This window comes from Prinia subflava, chromosome 4 (assembly GCF_021018805.1).
Source record: "Prinia subflava isolate CZ2003 ecotype Zambia chromosome 4, Cam_Psub_1.2, whole genome shotgun sequence".
Taxonomy (NCBI): domain Eukaryota; kingdom Metazoa; phylum Chordata; class Aves; order Passeriformes; family Cisticolidae; genus Prinia; species Prinia subflava.
In genome coordinates, this window is record NC_086250.1 from 65,444,048 (window position 1) to 65,466,760 (window position 22,713).

The window sequence follows — 22,713 nt, forward strand, 5'->3', positions numbered from 1 at the left end:
CTCAATCGCTCCTTTCTTTCAGCTCCTTTCAGACCAAGGTACAGCTTGAGAAGTGCACTTTGTGTTATATAAAAGCCCTGATAGAATGGCAGCTTCACGTGCATAAATCTGCTCTCGCTGCCAACACCACAACTTAGCCAAATTGCAACAGCAGCCACAATACCAGGAGGCCAAAGTTTTCTGAGACTAAATTTGTCACCTCGCCTCTTACAAGTAGCTGCCTACAGACCTGAATATGACCTCAAATTTGATTCTCCCATTGTACACAAGCTACAGAGAAAATTGAAAAGTGTTGATTTACTGTTCGATAGACTTTCTCCATTTTTCTTTACTTTTTTTGTATATTCTTGAAAAAATTACATATTTTTGTTTACATATTATGGAAAAAAACACAACTGAAGCAGTGACAAAATCATGATTAACTGTCAACAAATCTATGTGAAACTCCACTATCAGAATTTACTAATCTGAACAAAGGGAGTTTAATTTTGATTTTACTGAAATATAAAATTTCCATAAATTAAAACCAAATATCTTTATATAGAAGAATATATCTTTATAGTCAAACTGAGACTCTACCTAGGCAGACAGCATCAAGTGCTAGTTCACAGAGTGGGGTCAGCACTCTTTCTTCACTGTCTTTGCCAATGTTTATTTTTTTTTAATCAGGGGAAAATCAGAGCCATGTGGACACCTAGAGGAAAACCAGCATGTCTCAAAATGTTATTGGCAGGGTGAAATTTGTGATTCTCCCATGGCACTTCATTTTTTTGTCAACTTTGTTTCAGTTACATTTTCATGTTAATGTCTTCTATTTTGTAAAGTCGTTTGGGATGGAAAGAAATTTTCTTATGGTTTTTATAGAATGGTATAGCAGCCATTCCCAGGTGGAACTCCTATAAAGAAAAGCCTTATTTTAATCCACAGGCCTAAATCTAATATATAACTTCTCTATTCTTATAAGGCATAGGTTAACACAGCAGGTGTTTCAAGTTCCTGGGAGATGCATTAAATAGACAAATTTAAACCATGATTAATAACATTTTTTTTAATTTGGAAGGGGAGGAGAATATGAAATTTCAGTCAGGTATATACTATAAACAGCTTTAGGATACAAGTAACCTTCATAACACCTGCATGTGGGGAAACAAAGTAATATTTTAGAGTGCGTTTAATAGAACAAGTCAAAAAAACCCACTACTAAAAGACATATTGCAGTGCAAGTGCATAGCAGTCATAATTTTTAAAAGGGGTACCCAAAATAATGAACAAACAGCCAATAACTAGAAAATCACCTGAAAGAGTGAATTCAAAGGGCTTATTAAAAATATCAAATTTACCTTTTAAAAGACCTATGTAATTGCATGCATCATGATAAAGCATGCAGGGCAGGCAAGGCAAGCACATGCTGTAAATTCTGGACAACCTGTGGCTGTACACGTGCAGAAAACACAGCAGGTTCCCGAGCACATGGAAGTAAAAATGTTCAGGAGAGCAGGCCTGAAGCTGGTTTGTAATGCTCCTTTATGGACCTGCCTGGCTTGGAAATTTTTGTCTGTCTTACAGTTTTTCAGCAGAGGAGCTGAATTCATCAAGGGTTAATGGGACATGTTAAACCCATATTTAACGCATGGCACATCGCTCCAAACAAAGCCACCAGACTGTGGGATATGAATTCTGTCTTTGCTGGTATGAAACCTCTTCCTTAAGCACTAAGAGAAAAACCACTTTTGTCCTCCAGCCTCTGAGACTTGTGTTAAACACAGCTATGGCAGGCCTGAGGGTGCACGCCAGAGCTCTGACTCATTAGTTTGAATGAAAAAAACATGATCTGTGAAGAACGATAAAGGATTTTTGTTACACTTCTTTTAAGTCAGAAGAGCTAAACTCAGGGCAGATTCCAGAGTTTATTCATGTGAAAATCACTGTATAAACAATCTGAAGTTCGGCTGACTGTATTATGTGTGCTTAGACTGAGTACTGGGAGTGGTGTGTTTATCCATTGGGATGGGATGCAGATTTAGATAGTAGCTATAGATTGGATGCCCAGCTAATATCTAATCTTGATATGTAAATCTTTTTAATCTTGACTCATGGTTAAGTCTGTTGGATAGAGACTGTGTTCTAGGTTCTTGGAAACCCCTTATGAATCCAATGGGTGATTATTTAACATCTTGGTTTCTGATCCCACTTAGTCTACTCTCAGTACTCCCTGTCAGTCAGAGAATTAATCATGGTGAGTCATTATTTACAAAGAAATGAGTGTGGCTATCCATGAAGACTTCAGTGACTACAAGCCAAATCCCCAAACTTTGTGAAATTACAAAAGCAAAAGCAATCTAGTAAAAACTGTACCTGTGGGTTCCCCAGATGCAAGGGAGGTTATAAGGATTGTATGAATATTGGCCTTCCTTCAAGTAATGGAAGTATCCAAGGGGATATTAAAAGAAGGAGTTTGCAGGCACTGGTGTCAGGGAAATGTCTCTGCATTTTGCCTTCTGATATCTAATGCACTCTGCTCCTATTAAGACAGAGAGGAGACTTGTAACTGCTTAAAAATGTCTACCAGCTAATATGCATTTCTCTTGATCCTGTAAGATCTGTGATCCAATAGGATACAAAACTCTGAGTTATACTTATCAACATAAGCTGAGTATTCTGCTGGCTTTGAGTGTGGGGGCCTATTTTCTCCAGTGATACTTTTTGACATGAATAAGACATGCTGGTTTTTTTCATCTGAGTTGCATTAAATAACCGAACAGTTAGTTGTGGATGTTGGATTCGATATGGGGAAGTAAGTTATGGTTCATAATTTAATACACATAGTGGATTTAAATGGTCTCTAAAGAAGCTCAGAGGAAAACTCATACACAAATGCTTATTGGTTTGCTTTAGATTTGTGTTTGTACAGAGAAACCAAGAAGCATACATAACAAGAACTTGGTGTTTCTCCAGCTAGCTGAACCAGTATTTCATTTTAAATATTTCCATGTGTATATGAAGCTGAAATATTTTTTATGCAAACAGCCATGATATAATTCTCTCTTTGAAGTTACTAGGCACAATAAATAAGAAACCCACCAGAACAATAACACTGAGAATTTGACTTTAGAATATCTTAGGAAACAGACATATCTTCAGGGTGGTTAGCTGGTGGGAAGGTACGGCAGAGCACATACAGCAAAGACATGTGATATGATTTCATTCCTCACATAATATTTCAAATCAGTAGCAGCCTAATTTGATGACCAGTCTCTGTGAAATATGGTGATACTCACAGTAAAATGACAAAAGTGCCAACCTGATTTACAGAGTGAGGCCCACACATTCTTTAAGAACTTTTGGGTAAGGACACATTCAGGCTGGCTTGAATTCCTGCATTCTTTTTGAAGCTTCAACATTTACCACGTACAGTACATGGCTGGTCTACTATGGTATGGCCAGATATCAGACTAATTATTACTTTTTCTTACCTCTGATAAGTACACAAGACCAGATGTTCAATCTAAATACCACACAGACTACATGCTGATAATCCCACCTCCACGTATCTCAGTGAAACTAGGCCAGCTTACACAAGCTGGGCACCTTCATTTCTTCACTGCAAAATGGATCAGGCAGCATGTGTATTTCATTTTACACCCTGAGCTGTGGCTCTGTCTCTGGAACATCTGACAATGCACTTGATAAGTTAAAGGTTTAGTGAGTCACGGTTAGTTACAGATTGAGTATCCCAAATCCTCCCTGCCTAGAAGGAGGATTGAGAAACGCCATGGACACAATGCCCATCTGTAAAGAGCAATAAAGCCTCAGCTGTTTATGTGGAGATGGATGTTCCCACTCCAGTGTTGCTGATGGCTCCATTCTGCAAGATGTCAGCAAAGTACTTGAGCACTTGTGACTTTCATGAACAAAAAGACAACAGAATTTCTCATCTGCTAATATGCTTTGTGCTAAAAAGCCAATTTGCCTTGAAGTCATTGCTTCAAAGTTCTTTCACTCTGTGGATGAATAAGGCACACTGAAAAGTGGAACTTCAGTTAGGATTTTTGAAGGATAGAGTTAAGAAGTAAACGAAAATTTTGGGTTTAAGGTTAGAAAAATTTTGTCTTTGGTGTTATTCCCATGTGATCAATGGAGATATAGTAGGGGTGAATTTCACTTGGCATGTTTAGCCAACACTTCATCAAAAACTAATTTTCCTACATCTAATCACCCAACCAGCCTCTTTCAGTTTTTATGGTTAAAAAAAATGGGAGCTGGTGTCACTGACATCATAGATTTTCTTCTATAGAAAAGGCAGGAAATTTCACCTCACTTCTAACTTGCTGTGCAATAATCACAAAGTGTCACTTTGTTTATTAACTGTATGTTGACGTACAAGTGCAGTGTGAGAGTGACCCCACAGTCCAGTCACAGCAATCATTGGCAGGTTAGATTTGGCTTAAATAATGCTCCTTCCTGTGCTGAAAACAAGTGCAGCCCCATCCAATTGCCAAACTCAACACCCTGCTGCTAAAGGCGAGCTGAATGTTGCACCAGTGGGACAGGAGGTGAGCCAGAGAACTTCCAAGTGATATTATTAATTGTTAAGAGGAAGACATACTAACGAGGTTTTGGTGGTTCCATAGCCTTTGCAAAGCCAGCACTGGAAATAATACATAGTATTTACTTCAGAAATCAAAACAGGAGTTTGTTTTTATGGTTCTTTCTTGCAATTATCATACTAGAAAAATTTATAAGAAATAGTGACACAAGAAAAAAAGTGTATTTGCTGCTGTGAAGATGCAGAAAGGCACAGCTGGTTATGAAGCACCAGAGAGAACCCTTAATGTGTCAACATCTACATTGTTGCTGTTACAGTCATTGACACAAAACAATTTCCTTAGAAAATTGGTAGGCTTCAAATTAAAATTAGTTGGATTTTTGTCCCCTAATATTTGATTTTCATTTTTTTTTCATCATTCTGTTTGGTATTTTGTTTCTGTTGTTTCAGTGGTAGATTCCAAGCACAGCAAAGTCAAGATACGGCTAATTTCTCTTTCAGAGAGTGTCATGGAATAACTGTTTCTGAAATGTGACATTATCATTAATTCAATAGGTAAAAATACAATTAAAACAAAGGAACTACATATTTTTGCACTTATATGAAATATCTCCTCTGAAATTCCATGAAAATATTAAATTTAACATTAAAATTGGTACTGACATAGAGAAATAGAAACTAAAATAGAACGAGAGACAATTTCTAAGCATGTATCTAGACTGCATGAAATATGTTGTCCCCTGGAATGCTGATTCCTCAGCTGGCTACTAAGCAAGACAGCAGAGAACACCATGACTCTGCACTGTTCCAGGGGGATGTGCTTCCTTTCCAAGGAAAGCATGGCAAGGAAGGAAGTGTCATCTTTATAGGACTCTGATGTTTTAGACAGAGAGCATATAAAATCTGTTTTTCCAGATTTTGTTCATTTTTTTTTGTAATACCCAGAAAAATTTCTAATAGGCATCTAAATCACTTTTTGGATTAAAATTCACTTTTAAAAATAGCTTGGTCATGTGGGACCAAACTCTTGCCATATTACTTAGTTGTCTGATTACACATAAAAAATACAGTTATCAGAGGGGTTCCTAAGAGTTTAACGTCTGACAATAAAATTTTGCATATTCTTAAGGACCCGATTTGAAGAATTCTTTGAATTTTGTCCTTTCTATTGTTTCTTTCTGAATAATTCTTTGACAAAAGAAGTGTTAGCAACTGTATCTAAGGGTCTGAAGTAAAAATGTGATTCATTGCTGTATGTGGGGTTGTGGTATTTATACAACCACAAATATCTGGGTAAACAGAGTCTAAATTTTAGAAGTCTTAATTCTTTGTGTTTGCATTGTGTCTGGTTATTCCATTGTAAAATGTAACCATAAAATGCACATGGCCTGAGAGAAGGGTGTGAAGCTTAATATTTTATCTGCTTCAATGCTTATTCACCATTTTTTGCTTTCAAATTTATATTGTCACTACAGCTCAATAACTAGGTGATCATCATGATTTATCTTTACAGTTTAGAAAGCTTGTTAAAAGTCTTTGTCAGAAAACTAAGCTAAGTGTTTTTATAGACTTTCATTTTAAATTTCAGAATTGTTGGCTTATTCACATTTTAAGTGAAAGATTCCCTCCCTTTTTTCAAGATCAATTTCTATTTCAAAATCTAGTCTTCTACAGCTAGCCACCCATCCTTTAAGTATATTAAGAAACCAGAACCAATTTCAGGGAAACACTGAACAAATATCACAACAAAGATTCCTCATTTATCCAGACGGACTTCCAATATGGAATTCTTAAAATATTGGCCCCAAGCTTTTGACCAAGCTTAGAGAAAGAAGTTCTACAAAAATCTTAAAAATCATCACTGTAAGAGAACTTCATTCCTCCAGGCTTATTAATTCAGCCTGATTTTGAGCTCCAGAATTATTCCCACTGGTAGCATGCAAAACTCTTTCAGATGTTTCTCCCTGTGAGGACCTTAGCTCTGGTTTTCAATCTTGTCCCAGCAAAGCTTACTTGAATCAGACACCTGAATCCCTTCAGACCATCACGGGTCACTAGCTCTGGATTGATGGCAATTAACACATTCTACACAAATATCTCTGTATTCATTAGAGGTAACTGGTAGTAAATGCCTGAGCAGCTTCAGGTCACTGCCATCAGCATCTGCCTGCTGCCCGTGTCACAGGCTGCAGCCTGTGTGACCTGCTTGGATCACAGTGCAGGGACCTGCAGCCAGGGAATTCAGCTGCTTGGCTGGGAGGAAGATGGGGAGCTAAGAAGGATAGATGGGGAAACAGGGCTGTACTGATTTTCAAGAGACAAAACAATTCAGAGATGATGACAGAATGGTATTGGGAGTCTTCTTCGGACAAGGGAACTACAGATGATCTTTCTCCACCTGTGTGCAAACACAGCCCCAAAAATCTGACCAGACTCAGGTCCTTTGTCACTGGAAATGCCAGGAGACCACGTACTAGTGTCTGCTGTGCTGCTGCAGAATCCTGCATTCACACAGCAGATGCACCCTTTCCTAACTAAGAAAAGGGTGTGCTAACTAATCCTGCTCAATTTGCTGCCACTGATCTCAGACTAGAAATCTCATTCTCAAGAGAGGGGGAGACAGTTTCACCCATTCTAACTCTCCTAAACTGTTTATTCCCTTAGGCAAAAGCTAACACACCTGTGGAACACGAGTGTGGAGCAGGGGAAACCCAGCAGGGAAAATCCCTGCAGCCAGGGCTGCCTGTGCTGGCACTGAAGTGTGCCCAGGGTGTAATGGCACATTAGGTGGGCATTGATCTCAGCCAGTTTATGGGGTCTCTTACAGAATTGAATCACTTGCTGCTGAATCCCATGGAGCAGAAATTGCTACTTCCTAAGCTAATCCTTTTTCAAATTAGCTTCCAATTGTGACAGATGACCTCACTGGAAATCAGTTTACCTAATTGCTAACACTCACTAAGGGAAGAGAAATCAATCTTTATATCTCTTTCTTTGCCCTATATTTCTTAATATTTCTCACAGCTTCCTTTCTCACTACTTCAACTGGGAAGACAAGATTTATGAGAAAGCTAAAATTGCTTAATTGTCTATTCCAATTCAGAAGTCAAGAGGAGTAAAGGGAATCGATGACTGCTACAGTTTCACTGACAGGGGAGTTGAGAATGCATATTAATTTGTTTGTGCAGCTTTCCTAAATCATTGCTTACCATCTATATCAGACCAAGACACAGAGATTTCTGCATTAATAGACTGTTTCCTGATCATTGTGCTAATTCTAGACAATTCATTTACCAGTTTGTAATTGTGGTAAGGGAAGACTTGATGCCCAGGTAACTGTTAAAATGCATCGCAGAAGAGATCACAGCCCCATATACCTGTTCCATGTGACTTTCATTGTGAGAAGTGAAGGTTGTTTTGTTTTTTTTACAATTTCCAAGGTAAGTTATATGTAGAGATGAAAATAAATAAAAGAATGCATAAAGAATACCCTATAGAAGAACTATAGAAGAACACTTCAAGCTGAAGAAAATACAAAATCCAAACAACTGAAATAGGCACATCTCAAAAAAAAAAAAAAAAATTCTAATAGTTCTTTTTTTAAAAAGGTCCTTACATCTAATTGCAGGGACAATTTTTCTGGGACAAAATACTATCTCAGTTTGAATCCTCCCCAATTTTTTTGACATTGAATTTCAAGCAGATACCTTTACAAAGCAAAGTGACACATTTATATGTGACATATATTCTATGTGATAAGATAAATTACATAATAATGTACAATACAAATAAGCTCTGAGTACCATGGAAAGTTTTCAACTTTTTTTTTAATGTTATTATGAACCATGTAAAACTAAGGAAATATACTAAAAGAATGAAAAAGGAAAAATTAGGCACTTAACACTAATTCAATAAAAAGTCATATAGAACTATCCAAGCTATTCTTCAAAGCAATCCACACAAATTTAGTAACTACAAAGTTCATCCTACACTGACTCAAAATAGCAGGCAGGGAGAAAAGGATGTCTGTGCAGCTGAGTAAGGGACAGTCCAGATTTTCATTTTGCTATGTCAGCTGGCTCAGAAACAAATCTGCATTTCCTCCTGGGAAGATACAGATGTACTTTTTAAATAACAAAATAGCCAATATGTCTCTAAATATGATTATCATAACCACATATAACTTGTTGTACAACTATGCTCAGCTTCATAGGTAGGGCAGAAAGCCAGAAAATGTGGTGAACATATCCTCTTCCTCAACCCCTTGACCTACGAGTGTGATGTTTATCTTCATGCTGACATTCCTAAAAATCTATATTTCCCCCTTGAATCAAGCTACCATATATTAAGAACAGAATAGCAACTTATGTTCTTTGGGCGTTTTAGGAACATTTTTTTTTTGTTGCACACATTGCCTTGCTTTTGCTTTCCTTTTGGATGCCTCTGTCCTCATTGAGTCCACAGTTTATTTCTGGCTGTGTGACTATGCAGCCATTCCCGGTTACATGTTAGAAAGAACCCCGAGGAAACATTGTGGCTTGTGGTTTCCAATGTCAGTTTTACTACTTCCCTGAAGCCTAGACATGAATGACATGTTGACCTTTGAAGTAGCGTTGTCCTGGGACATAGCTGAGATTTTCTATTAGAGTGAGGGTTGCCTTTAACAGAAGAGGAATGTTCAGATAGCCTGATTGGTACTTGGCCCCTGGCTAGGCTAAAAGTATAGCATTCCCTCTCAGGTCTAATTCCTAGCACAGGAATGCAGAGACAAAAAGAAACACAATAGGGAGATAAATCTAGTAGAAGCTATTCCAAGCAACTTTATGGAAGTTTGTGCTCTAAATTGGAAAGCATACTTCTTCCTTTGGTTATTCCATCCATTTTTGACTGTGCCTAATATATCATTAAAGTGCTATTATAAAATTTAAATGGATTGGTGAGTGTGTTTTTCTTAGGGAAAATGTTTTGTGAGAGCTCCAAAGTAATCGGATAAGGTATAGCTTATTTGTTTTAGAGTTCTCTAATCAACATTCGTATGGAACTCAGATTCCAAAATATTTGGACCCCCACTGGAACAACTAGAAGTGTTGTAGAAACAGAATTGCACTGGTGACCTCATAACAATTTTTAATATTCTCAAGTGTTGCTTCCAAATACTAAAGTTTTTTGAAGTGCTGTCTAGGTATTTTTCTATGATATCTGGGAATAAACTCAATTCTTTATTTATCTAAGCAGGGGTTCTCCTTCAGTGAATTTCATAATATTGAGGAAATTAATTGAATTAAGTAATTATAAGAGGTACTAGAGCAAACACATGAAACTGAACTCATCTGCTATTCAGAATGCTCAATGTCACTGTAATTTTCCCATCTCATTTCAAAAAGTCTTCAGAAATGAGATTTAGTCAATGTTCATGTAAATTTAGATTTGAGATGGGAACTCCATCAAAGTAACCAAATGTGGTGGATGAACTCCTATCATGAAGTAAAAGGATACCATCTAAATACATGAAATACTTGTAATTGCTTTCTGACAAGCACTAATGAATTGGATGTTACATAAGATAATCATCTGAAATATTAAAGTAATTTCCTACTAGCACTACTCTTCTTCCATTTCCCAGATCCTGGAAATAGCAAATACCATACTTAAAACCAACATTGCACCACAAATATATGACCTAAAAAATCAGAAAAGTAGAAACTGAAGCTCAGCTGGAAGAAGGAGAAACAACATTGTATGGAATGGCAGCAGGAAGAAAGAACCCCTAAACTACTTCCTGCAGAGCCACATTAGTTCAGAAAGTCACCTTGCACAAATATCTTCTCAATTAAAAAGAAGGGAAAAAAAAAAAGACAGGATGAGGTTAATTTTGCAATTACCCATTTGAAAATGAATAGAAGTATGCAAAGATGTGATATGTAAGGGGAAAGATAAATTGGTGATTTCCTTTTCCACCTATATATTATTATCACATCATTTTTTTCACATGCACAGGCAGTTGAGCCTTAGCCTGGTAATTCTAGGAAATGATTTCTCAAGAGTTTGCTTCTCACTAACCAAACCAAATCATCAAAATTTACTGAAATTGAAGGAATCTCAGAAACAGAGGTCATTGACTCTGCACTGAAAAGAAACCTTCAGCTGCCAGCATTTTCAGTGCACTCCAGGTTGGGAAACTGTGACTACAGCTTTGGTATGAGAATACTTCCCTTCTAAAGACAAAGAAAATACAAACTTGCTTATAAAGCTAAACTTCACTGAAAGATAAAGGCCTGCCACTAAGTACAGCAGCCCTGCTCATCAGTGCATGGTACAAGGGAGGACAGTGAATCTGTGACCCTTTCTTCTCTCAGCCTCAGTGCCCTCTAAATTAATGTTCTTTTCCCCTCTTTCTCATGGGAGAGATAATGAAAAACCAAATATCTGCAAAGAAGAACTGAAAATGCTACTTTCTCTGAATGTAAAACAACCTGTGCTACAGAACTGATTTTTTTTAATATTAGGATTTTTAAATTAAGAAACCTCAAGCAGCAGCTAGCTTTAGTCTCTTCCACTAATGCAAATGGTACAAAGGTAGACCAAATTTATGCCAACTTTGAAGGTATTTTACTCTCTCATACTGATGAGAAATAAAGCTGAAAATCAGACATGTTATCATCTCTGTATAACCTTTTAGAACAAAACATGTTTTTGCTATGACCTCAACAATTAGGCTCATAGCTGAAGGAATCTACAGAATGGGTGTCAAGATTTTTTTCATTAGACATTATCTGACTATTGACAGTTTTCATAATCATGTCATGATTCTGACTGGAATCATGGAGTACAATTCTGCCAAGAAAAAGATGCATCTGCATGGAATATGTATTATTTATTATAACATTTGTAAAATGATAAATTATCTACTGCAGCTTTATAGGAAAATACTAGTATGTAAAACTGAAAAAGTGCAACTTAGAACAGTTTGAAAGGAATTATTATCACTGGAGTTCAATAGGTGTCTCTTAAAGTTCTTGGACTTAAGTATAGTATTTTACTAAGCAGAGCAAAAAACCATATGAGGGTGAAATATCTATATTATCTTTTTTCTCCATAAATTGTCATGAACATGCCAAGATGATATGCATACAAGAGAACAGAAGGAGAAACACAGTATCTACTCTGCTGCTGTCATGAGTGACATTTTAATTGTCTCACAAGCGAAGGGGGACTGCAGTATGTTTAGACTTAATTTCCACATGTACAGTACAGCCATTACAACTAGACTCTTCTACATCTGGGAATTAGTTTATAGCATTGCAACTGCTGCTCATCTGCTCTTCTGCTGTCTCTGCCATGAACATGAGTCTTGACAGAGAAGCTGTGGCTGGATAAAATAGCTGTCAAACATTAATGCAGTCCCTTTAGGTCTACTAGCAGAGAACACACCTCTGTAAGCAGAGGGATGTCACAGGGTTTAGAACTGGAGCCAAGTAAAGCAGGGGTGGGAGACTTTGAGTGCTGTTTCTTGTGCTGGAAGGGGAAAATCAGGGTGGGTGAAAGGTACAGCAGGTACAGCAGCACAAACACACAGCTGGTGCTGGAATCCACCTCATGAGGATTTACTGCTGTTCCATGAAGCTTTCAGGGCACACACCCTGAACAAAGGTCATCTGCACTGCAGATGGATGGGACTTCTCCAGGAGAGTCCCTTTCCTATCCAAAAATTATGATCTGCTAGAACAATCTTTTTTTATTATTACTTTTAATGAAAATGAATAGTTTTTGAAAGATTTGTGTTTGAAACTTTTCTCAAATAGATCCATCACAGACTATCCCAGAGGAGTACATTTGCCTTGACTGTACTTTTACCTAGACAAAACATGAGGATAGAGAATTAATGCATGTGTGTCATGGTCCAGTGAAGATAATTTTGTATAAATATGCAATGACAATCAGAAAGACTTTATCTCTCCAAGGACGTAGAGTGCACAGAGTGACATCCTTGGAGACACTTCACAAGCAGGGTTTTACCTCACCATCCTCTTCTTAGGGATCACCATGACCCCTCAAAAAATGGAGTAAATTTGGACTGCAGTTTCCCACATTCCCTGAGACAAAGAACAGTTGCCCACAGAAATTTCATTTTTATATCCCCATCAAGCCATCCAGTCTATTTTCCAATTTTTAAGTGTTTGCACAAACCAAGACAATTGCAATAAAAACAATGAAAAGAGACTGATTTTATCCTGGGTTTTATTGGAGACATGAGAGAAATGGAGTTTTGTTTTGCTTTTTAATCAGAGGTGATCTTCATAACAATTGAGCTATTTTAGAGCATTAATATATCTGTATTTTTAGGAAAATAAGGCCATAGGGGTTGTGGAATTTTTTCCTACCCTGTTTTTCCTCTACACAATTTTATTTAGCATGATGAAGGAAATAAAACAAACTTCTAAACCCTGAAGTCTTTCAGAAGGCAGAGTTCTAGTTTTCCAGCCAACCCTCATCCACATGGAGGCCAAATGCTCTTGTCATGTTATTAATCCAGTCTGCACAAGAGGTTGTGGCTCCCTTGCTAGAGGAACTCTGCTATGAAATGTGGTGCCAGAAAATCTGACAAGTGCCTTCCCTCCCAGTACAATATTTTGGAGAGAGGAAGCCCAGAGCAGAAGGCTCTCTGCAGGCTGCTGTGGGACAGTTTGCACAGCGCTTACACTTTGTGATGTGGTTGGAAGGGGGAGAAAGTTGGGACATTTCAACAGCCTTTCTCCCTCTCTGACTCCTGTAGTTTGCACAGCAATGACAAAGAAAATCCAGCAAAAGAGAAGGAACCAATGTTGTGGCTTTCCTGCCTTTTCTGCCACCTTACAACGAGGTCTAGCAGCAAATCCTAGTAGACCGTGCATTGCAGGCAGTGTCTGGGAACACGTATAGGGAAGGTTTTGGCAAGTGCAATAAACCCAAATATTTCATGAGAATGAGAGCTTAGTTTCAGATGTTGTCTTAAACCACATTCAACATTATGATATGTGTGGTTTTATGATATTGTTACTTTCATTCCCCCTTCCCCCCTCAACTTCATTTTAAAATACCTGAAAAATATCTTTAATGCATCTTTCCCCTTTCAGGTAAGTATTTTAACAGTCAGATTGAGTACCGTGAGCACAAGATTTTGGGAAGATGATTGAAACCTTAATAAATTTGAAACCGTTTTCAATTAGTACACAGGAAATTTACTTTGTGAGCCATGACTTGTTTTATTAGTGCCCTGGAGGGCAATTTAGATTGGAAAAATCAGGACATCATTGTTTGCCAAAAAAAGAAAACAGATACTTAGCTTCCATCTATAGTCTGGGATACAGCCATGAAAATGGGACTAAAATATTATTGAGTATCACAAAATATCTATAAATTGGGGTCAATCATAGTTCCAAAGTGTTGGAAATTACATTCACCCCATCCTGAAATGTGTGGTTATCTTGGAAGGTTGCCACTTGCTAACATACTGCTTTTACTTTTAAATCAACCCGAAGTAAAACCTTTATATTAAACTTTTAATAGGTTCAATTAAGATATGGAAATAGTTGCTTAAGAAAGCAGGAACCCCTTTAAAATTTATCATAGCTTTCAAACTTCAGTTACCTGTATTTTCTGTGAGGTTACCTCATATATCCCACTCTCACTTTTTCTTCTCTTATTGCTCATGTTCTCAGCTAGCCAGAAACGAAATACTTATACCAAATACACAGAATAGAGAGAACTAAATAGAGGTTATATATTAGCAGAAGCAATCTCTTCTAAAATTGTGCATAGTGAGATCAACTTCTGTTACTGCAAAATTTGTTCTGCCAGTTGTAATCTGGTGAAGGAGAGGATACACCCCAAGAAACAACCCTTAATCTGCCTTTGCCTGATGTACACAGGCATCAGCTACAAAAGTGTTCCTTGTGTATTAACCTGCCTTGACCTCATCCACCTGAATAAAGGCCTCTTGCAGTGTGGTCTATAATTTTTCAATACTTTTTAATCATACCCACGTCAGTGCCTTTCACACTTCAGCAAGCTCCTTCAAATGATGCCAAACTCAGATTCAGCAGCACTGGAGCATGGCTTAAACACTTAGGGCTAAATTATCATTACTCTTTCTTGGTTGTGGAAGGGAGGGAGAAATCTCCTCTCCCTTCTCCCCCTCACTGTGAATGTAACTCCGGGGGTAAAGGACAGAAATATGAGAAGAGCCTTGTGTACCTTGCTCTGTATGCAACAGCTGACACATGGGGTGAGAAAAAAACTCTCCAAGGAAACAGTCAAGTGCTTTAGTTTTTTCATGGAAGCATATACTGGAAGGATGCAACTCTAAACAAGTGTTTGCACTATTTAATAGCAAGCTGCATCTGTACAACAAGCACAGTATAATTAGGTAAAAAAGAGGCAGCTCAAAAAAAATTCAGAATATCTAAATCAAACTAATGCTCAAAGCCAAGCTCTGTGAGAAGAACCTATACAAATAGTGATTGTAACTACTCCAGAGTTTGCACAAGGAATATTACTCAATGGTCAGTCACAATTCCTATTAAAAAAGGAACATTAAAAACCATAAGGGCATTGGCATCATGGATTTCCTTTCTCATCAAGTTTTTGTTTTAAAAATTTATGCTGGTCAAATCAGTTGTAGGAGCAGTAAGTGAGCTCTTGTACCTGAAACTATTTCAGACATCCAAGTATCCAGCCTAGAGCTGAACCTGCAAGAGTGGTCTCTTGTAAATGATGCTTCTTCCAGAACAAGAAGGCTACCAGGTATAAAAACAACATTTACACTTGAGAGCAGTTGTGTATTTACCATTCTATCACACTTTTACACGATGGACATCTCTGACCCACAGACAGAAATACCAGTCTCAATTCCCAGCTCCCTAGGAGGAAGGGCCCTGGTGTGGCCATCCACTGAAATTTTCCAAATAAATCAAAATGCACCATGTCCTGTTGTGCCAGGCCCCACCTCAGCAAACAGGCATGACATTGTCAGGACACAAATCAAGGACCAAAAATATGAGCATATCATGGGCTTTACCTGTGCCTTATTACAAGTATATCTATCTGTCTCCATCAGCTCAGTAGTGTCTGTATGAACATGTAGCTTAGGTTTTAACAGAAAATAAAACTAAACCAATATTCAAATCCTTTACATGAATTTCTGAATACTACTTAGGCCCTTTAGGAACATATTAAATTTTCACAGAATTCTTAACCCCTGGGAAATAAACAGGAAGGAACGGTTAGCTTTAACTTATTTAAATGCATGTCAAAAAAAAAAAAGAAAAAAAAAAAAGAAAAGAAAAAGAATAAGAACAAAAGATCTTACCTCACACAGCCACAAGTGTTTAATGGTCAAAGCAAAATTATCCAGTTTGATTGATGTCCTTTTGATACTCCTAAAGGAACGTAATTTTAAATTTAAAAAATACAACCAGTTTACAGAAGAAAAAAAACAACTATAAGCTTACCTACTTCTGAACAGTAAATAAGAACATGATCAGCTACCACAGTATTGCTTCAAAGCATCCAAAGTCTTGACTATGTAACAGGGGCCAGTCTAAATTCAATAAGATTTGGGAAAGTGCATAGCAGGGGTCTTGTGATGAAACACAGTCATATTGCACTTATATAGAGTATCAGCTTTTTTTTTCTGTAATGAAGTGAAGTCATCTTGGTTTGCAACTGGAGTTTGTTACCATTGTCTCATTAATGAGAAAAAAAAAAAATAAAGCCCTACCCAACGAATCTCCTCCATCCCCCCCAAACCTCTAGATGCACTGATTTTCATTGGAATGAAGTTATATCTTATAAAGGCAAACCTAGATGGACGATACCGAAATAAATTAGTTTCACTTTTTGAAACTCTACAGTGCAGTTTTATGCTGGCCCACTCAGTCACTCTCTCTCAGGAGAAGGCCAAGGAGCAAGGGGATGTTCCTTTGGAGAGGGGACCTGCAGGAGTGCAGGAGTGCAGAACTGCAGGGGCACACCCCAGGAACCTGCTCTGCCAGCAGCCACAGACTGCCTGGGGGCCACACAGAACTTCTGGGCACTTTTTGGACTTTAATTTCTACTCAGACACACATGTGGGCATCCACAAAGAAGGAAGGAAGTTGATCAGAGAGCCAAGTTCATATTGGAGTAGCTCAGAGTAGTTAACTTTAAACTTCAACTTTGAAAGAGACTCACAGTTGACTGGAAAAATTCAAATCATTGACCTTACTACACCTATATAAATGTCTGTTCTCCATCCAGTCTGCTCTTTTTTATTTTTAAATAAAATAAAAAATGTGAAAATGACACATGAAAATGTGCAAGAAGATAAGGTAAATGAAAAAAAATTAAGAAATTCTGCAATTCATTAACAAGAAATTTGCTCACATAAATGGACTTTTCAGCCACTGACACAAACTTACCACTGTAATGTCCATCACATGAACACTGACACCCTGGGATATGATTTCCTTCTCCAGGACCTAGAAAACACCCTGGTTGTCAAGATCCTAGAGAATGACAGGGCTATGATGAAGCAGAGGAAAAATGCTTTTCAATACTCTCTGTATGGAATGTATCCGTGAAAGATCAAGTCCAAATGAAATTAAACCCAGTTGGATCTACTGTTGACTCATTTCACTGAGCATTTCAAATTAAAGATTTCTGTTTGGAACACATGGACTATGTTGGTTAATTTTGTTATATTTCCGATGGCAGATGCTATGGGACCCTACAGATTTCTAGGATACAGTTTGTATTTTAATATGTGCTTGCACAATGCCTAACATTCCTTGGCAAATAAGCTAGCAACATTCTCACGTAAAATTAGGCAAGGTCTTATTTGCTACATGCTTTTCAAAAAAAGTTTCTATCTTTGGATCATGATTTACAGTTCCACTGAAATGCTCTGGCTTTCTAAATGTGATTGACACAGGAGGAACTATGCTACAATATTTTGAAATAAGGAATAAATAAATGACATTACTGGACAATTTTCCTGTGCAAATGTATTATAAGAAGTTTGCTGAGAGACATTCTAGCCTCCAGTTTTAAAGAGTCGGCAGAAGAAAACTCATCCAGTGGAAGAAACCAGTGCTGAGATCTTGCCCATGTCAACTGTCAAACAGAAGCCAACACACACAATTGAAGTAAATATCTCAAAAATAAGAGTTGATCTTCTGCAACCTAGATTGTCAGTGATTCAAAATGAAATAAATTACTTAATCTGCTAAAGGGAACAATAGCTGCTGATTTGCTCTCCAGAAGTGATCTTTTTTGTTTTTTCTTTCCTACTGGTGTTCTTTTTGTGGGCTAAAGACAAATTTCAGACCTTATTCTGCCCTGTGTTAAAAGCTGGACAAAACCCAGGGTGGAAAGACATGTCAGTGGACTTTGGAAACAAGACCCAAATTTGATGAAAAACCATCTATCCTAACAGCCCTAGGTCTGAGGGGGCTAACAGAGACCACTTCAGGAGTAAATTGATACAGAAGCCATAAAAGATACCTCTATGCATTCCTATGTTTTATCTTTTCTTAACCTGATTCTAATCCATTATTTGGGAAGACAACAGAGTGTCCTGAGTATTAAACAGGTTCACCATTCCAATTCTGCTAGAGTTTTCTTAATCACTGCACAAGCTCTGTAACCATCCTGCTAACCCAGTCTCTGTAAAATAATGTACAACAACCATCTCAAAACAAACTGGTTTTAAACCACTGCATATTCAAACTTTGTCTATTTCCTGCAATATGTATGCACTTAACTAAACTATTGACTGAAATATGCAACAGCTGAATAAGGCATATTCCTAATTATAGCAGAATTTGAGTGATATTGAAATATTATTATTGTGATGCTTCTGTCACAGTTCTATCAACACTTTCCTGAGATATAGTAACAGCTGTATTTTTATATTTTTATCATCTGGTCAAAAGAACATTCTCCATACAAAAGTTTCTGATTAAAACTCTGTGTTAAGAGTACTATGCTTTTTAAGATCAGATTTGGAAAAGGTCTGCAGTTTATCTCTAAGCCACAAAAACCCCATTAAATAAATTAAATCAGTTACCGTTGAGACATTTTTGCCTCTTTTTTATACTGACTTCTTAGGATAACAGAAAATACATTAAAAAAAAAAAAAAGTCAGACTTTTTTAAGATTCTCAGGAGGCGCATCAAAAGTTTAAGCACCCAACATTATTAATCCCTTGTGAAATTCAGATTGCAGGTGCATGTACTTCTTTCTAATGCATATGAAGCTCAATCTAAACATCTCAGCAATAAATAGAACAAGTACCACTGATTTTCATCTTTCCTAGTCATCTTGCCAGCACTGACTGGCAACATTCTTGTACCTCTTTCAGACATTTTACTTAACAAGTTTTTTAATGTCTCAGGTATGATGATGTGAAGATCAACCCAAACACCCACATGTACACACACAGGTATGCAGAAAGAAAAGCTAATCTTTATTAAAAATTTTGTAGGATCCTCGCTGCTTTTTCCTTGCGTGCTCCCACAACTTCAGGGCCAACCACAGGAGCCAAACTACCTCCTGCTGTTTTTTACAGCTGAGGTTTCTCAGTCCTTTATAGGCACCGTTTGACCCCATTCCAGCTGGCTCTGATAATCGAATACGAGCAGCCAAGTCCAGCTCCAGCTCCCTGCTCCCCTAACAACTGCTCTAGGATTGAAAGGAGGAGACCACCCTGTTGAACCAGCAAGAAATTTAATAGGAAATTCTGTTCACTTTATTATTTCTTGCAAGACAAAAGGAAAAGAGAGAGCAGAGAGGAACCTCTTTTGGATGTGATTGGCTTTTACTCAGTTGAAAGTCCAATTTGGAAATAACTTGTTCAACCATGAGATTTTGCAGACATACAGCAGTTTAAATGAAGCAGATATTTCAGATACACTTCACTAGGTTAGTTTCATCTGTAGAGTACTCCACATATGAGGTGTTAGTTTTGGTAGCTCTTTTATTAGTGGGCTTATACATACTTCGAATAAATAAATTTGCATGAAACAACTCTTCCTTTTTTTTCTCATGCTATGATTATTATATTTTATATAAAATATATGATTGAAAGGTCTTAGTGATAGCTAAGAGAGAATTCCATGAGCTCACATTGTCTGAACTACTGAACTTGAGACGAGACAGGAGCCCCTGGAAGGAGAGACTTTCCTGAGAGCAAATGAGGGAGTCCATACCTGTGCCAGAAGCTCAGAGAACTTCTCTGGGTTGACGGAGGAAGCATGAGAAGGAAAACAGTTTGTAGGGAGGAGTCATTAAAAAAAAAAAAAAAAGAGAACAAATATGGAAAAAAATGGAAAAGTAGATTTGTCTCAGGTTAACAGGAATCCCAGTGCTGACTGGGAACAAGATCTTGGTCTGAAAGCTACACTAGGCAAGAGGGAGATTTCAAACCAGCTTACTTTAATTGCCTTTATTGCCTATGATATATGAGCTTTCTCCAAGTCTTTTTTTTTTTCTTTTTTTCTTTTTTTTTTCAATCAAAGGCAGTTTTGAAGGTCTGGTGGTTTTTTCCTCATTCAAAAAAAAGTTTGGACAGGCTCATATCACAATTATGCCTGACTTAAGTGTCCTGTCACAGCATCTCATCAAGTACACAAAACTAAAGATGCGAGTGAATACATTTTCATAAAAATATTCCTCATTGACACTAAACATCAATATTTGCATAAGCAAGGAGCTCTAAGAGGTGATGTTTGGCTTTAAACCAATGCTAGAAGTGTTTGTCACAAAGTCTTGAGATAAGCTACAAGCAGCTAGAAAGTTATGTGAAGCATATTTTTGTCTTCTGCAGATATAAACTTTATGCCAGACATAACAATTACACGATGAGTGATGGCATTTAAATGCAAATATTCTAATAATGGAGAAATGGCATGTTAGTGTAGATATCATTTTTATTCCACAGGTCACCTGAAAAAGTGTTTTTCTAAAAATACAGCTTTTTAAAATTAGACTCACAGAAAGGCAAAGCCTCAGTTTGTGTTGGGAGAAAGTACACAGAATTCCTGCTAGTCAGGTTTTGTGGTCTCCAGCTGACATAAACATTCTCATAAGCTATGTTATGCATACTGTTCTGTGTGTGCATAAAATTTTGGTAACCCACCAGGAGGGAAAGAGATGTGGAAACACTTCCTTGCCTTAGAACTTACTGGTGAAAATGAACACAGGCATTTTCAGAACTGAACTTATTAATGAAAGATTTTCCTGGTTGGTACATAACAGGACAAACACATTATTCCCAATGAAGAACAGCTTTGTAAAAGTGAAAGGGGAAACCTCATGGGTGGTCTTCTAAGAATATGAAAACTTGTTTTATGCTCTAGATGGATTAAAAAAAAAAAGGGAGAGAAAAGAAGAAGAAAAAATGAACCTAACCAACTAGCTTTGGGTCCCAGAGGCACAGGAACAAGATGCCATGTTTGAGTCCATAAGGAGCTGTATTCTCTCTTCCTTGGTTTGGTGTGGAGCCATGTTGTGCATTTCCCAAATCTGACTCAAAGTGAATGAGATGATTCTATGAATTTCATTCCCTGAACTCACTCAAGCGAGATTTCTATGGAGATGGGGCACAACTGAAAGTTTCTTTTATCAGCAGAGAGTCTAAATTGACTGTAATGTGTTTTGTAATATCCTTGGACAGAGATCTCCCCTCTTCTTGATATTTTGGCACTGGCAGTAGCCCTATTTTACAATCAAGCAATTTAGACTCTGCAGAATCTGGCATTCTGTGTATAATCCATATTTTTTAAATGTTTGCTTCTGCTACCCATAAACCCTGCATTACTCTCTCTACTATTACATCTTTATTATGCAGATATACATACATTTCTCCTCTTTTTAAGATGTGATGATTATTACATTTCCTGGTATTTGGGAAGGAAATAGAGTCATCAGTAATACAGTTATCTTGTAATTCTGGTATAAATTTTGTGCCATTTCAGTACAGTGGCAAATAATAGAATTTGGAGATAGACAAAAAATAAAACCTTCTCCAGTGTTACAGATTTTAAAAGGATAGAGAGTAGTTTCTAAACTTTTGTCTTTGTTTAGGTCTTTTAACATTTATTTTTTTGATGTTGTATAGACAAATCATTTATTGTGATAAATATTCTCTTTTGATCTCTTTTAGTTTATGCCTTCCAAATAAAATTCCATTAAGAAGAGCAACTGCATTTCTTCCATACGCAAAAATGCTTAAGACATTTCTGATCTCTGTGTTAAATGATCTCTGTGTAAATCTCTGTGCAGGATGAATGAAAGAGATGCAGAAACAGATACAATTGTAGATTAACATAACCTAATGCTATGAGGTACTTGACTTAAAGCAGAGGCAGGGCCTGAATCCATCTCCCCTGCCTCCCACTCTTTTTAAGTTTCCTCTAGGCTCATCTAAATCCAGTATTGCATAAACACCATCACATAACTTTGTCATGACTGTGGAATTACTAATTGGCCACTCTGTTCTCACTAATGCAAGGCCTTCCCTTTCTTTATGAAGTCACCTTTCCTGCTGATAGATGTCACAGGACACGCAATTTCCTTCTGAAAAGGCCATTAAATGTGGCAAATACATAAGCACACTCTGCTTCCTCCCTGAGGCAGGGATCCAGACACTTGCACAGGAGTGTCTTGCATCATTCTCCCTGCCAGCCAGTTTGTCCAGTCCAGCCAGCACCAGTAGCATAAATTGACTTGGTGAGATATACCTTTGAAAGTGATTGTTTCCAACAGTAAACAAAGAACAACACTGAGGAAAAGATTTAAAGTTCGTCCCTGAGAGGGTTTGGTTTTTTAATTCAGAGGAATATTCTGCTATCACACCACGTTATTTCCTGCACTGCAGGGGTGGTAACCGGTGCTCAAGAAAAGAAGTTTCAACCCACATTAATGATCTTGATCAAAAATTAAGTAGATAATAGGACTCCAGGCCATTGGAAAACATTAAATTACTTATTAATTTAATTTACACTTGAATATAGTGGAAATCTTGTCACTGGATTCAAGGTAAGTGTCTCAAGCCTTTCTGTAGTAATTCAAACAATACTATATTTATAATCAAATCTACTGTCCAAAAAACCTAAAAAGTCTTACTTTTTTAAACATAGTCTATATCA

At 37.3% G+C, this 22,713-nt stretch overlaps 1 protein-coding gene across 1 annotated transcript in view; it reads right to left on the minus strand.

Moving 5' to 3' along the window:
• Positions 1-16,675, minus strand: part of SEMA3A (semaphorin 3A) — a 237,311-nt gene extending 220,636 nt beyond the window's left edge. Inside the window, exon 1 of the mRNA XM_063396993.1 lies at positions 15,894-16,675. The gene's annotated coding sequence lies outside the window, so the exon portion shown is untranslated. The remainder of the gene's footprint in view (positions 1-15,893) is intronic.
• Positions 16,676-22,713: the final 6,038 nt, after the last annotated feature.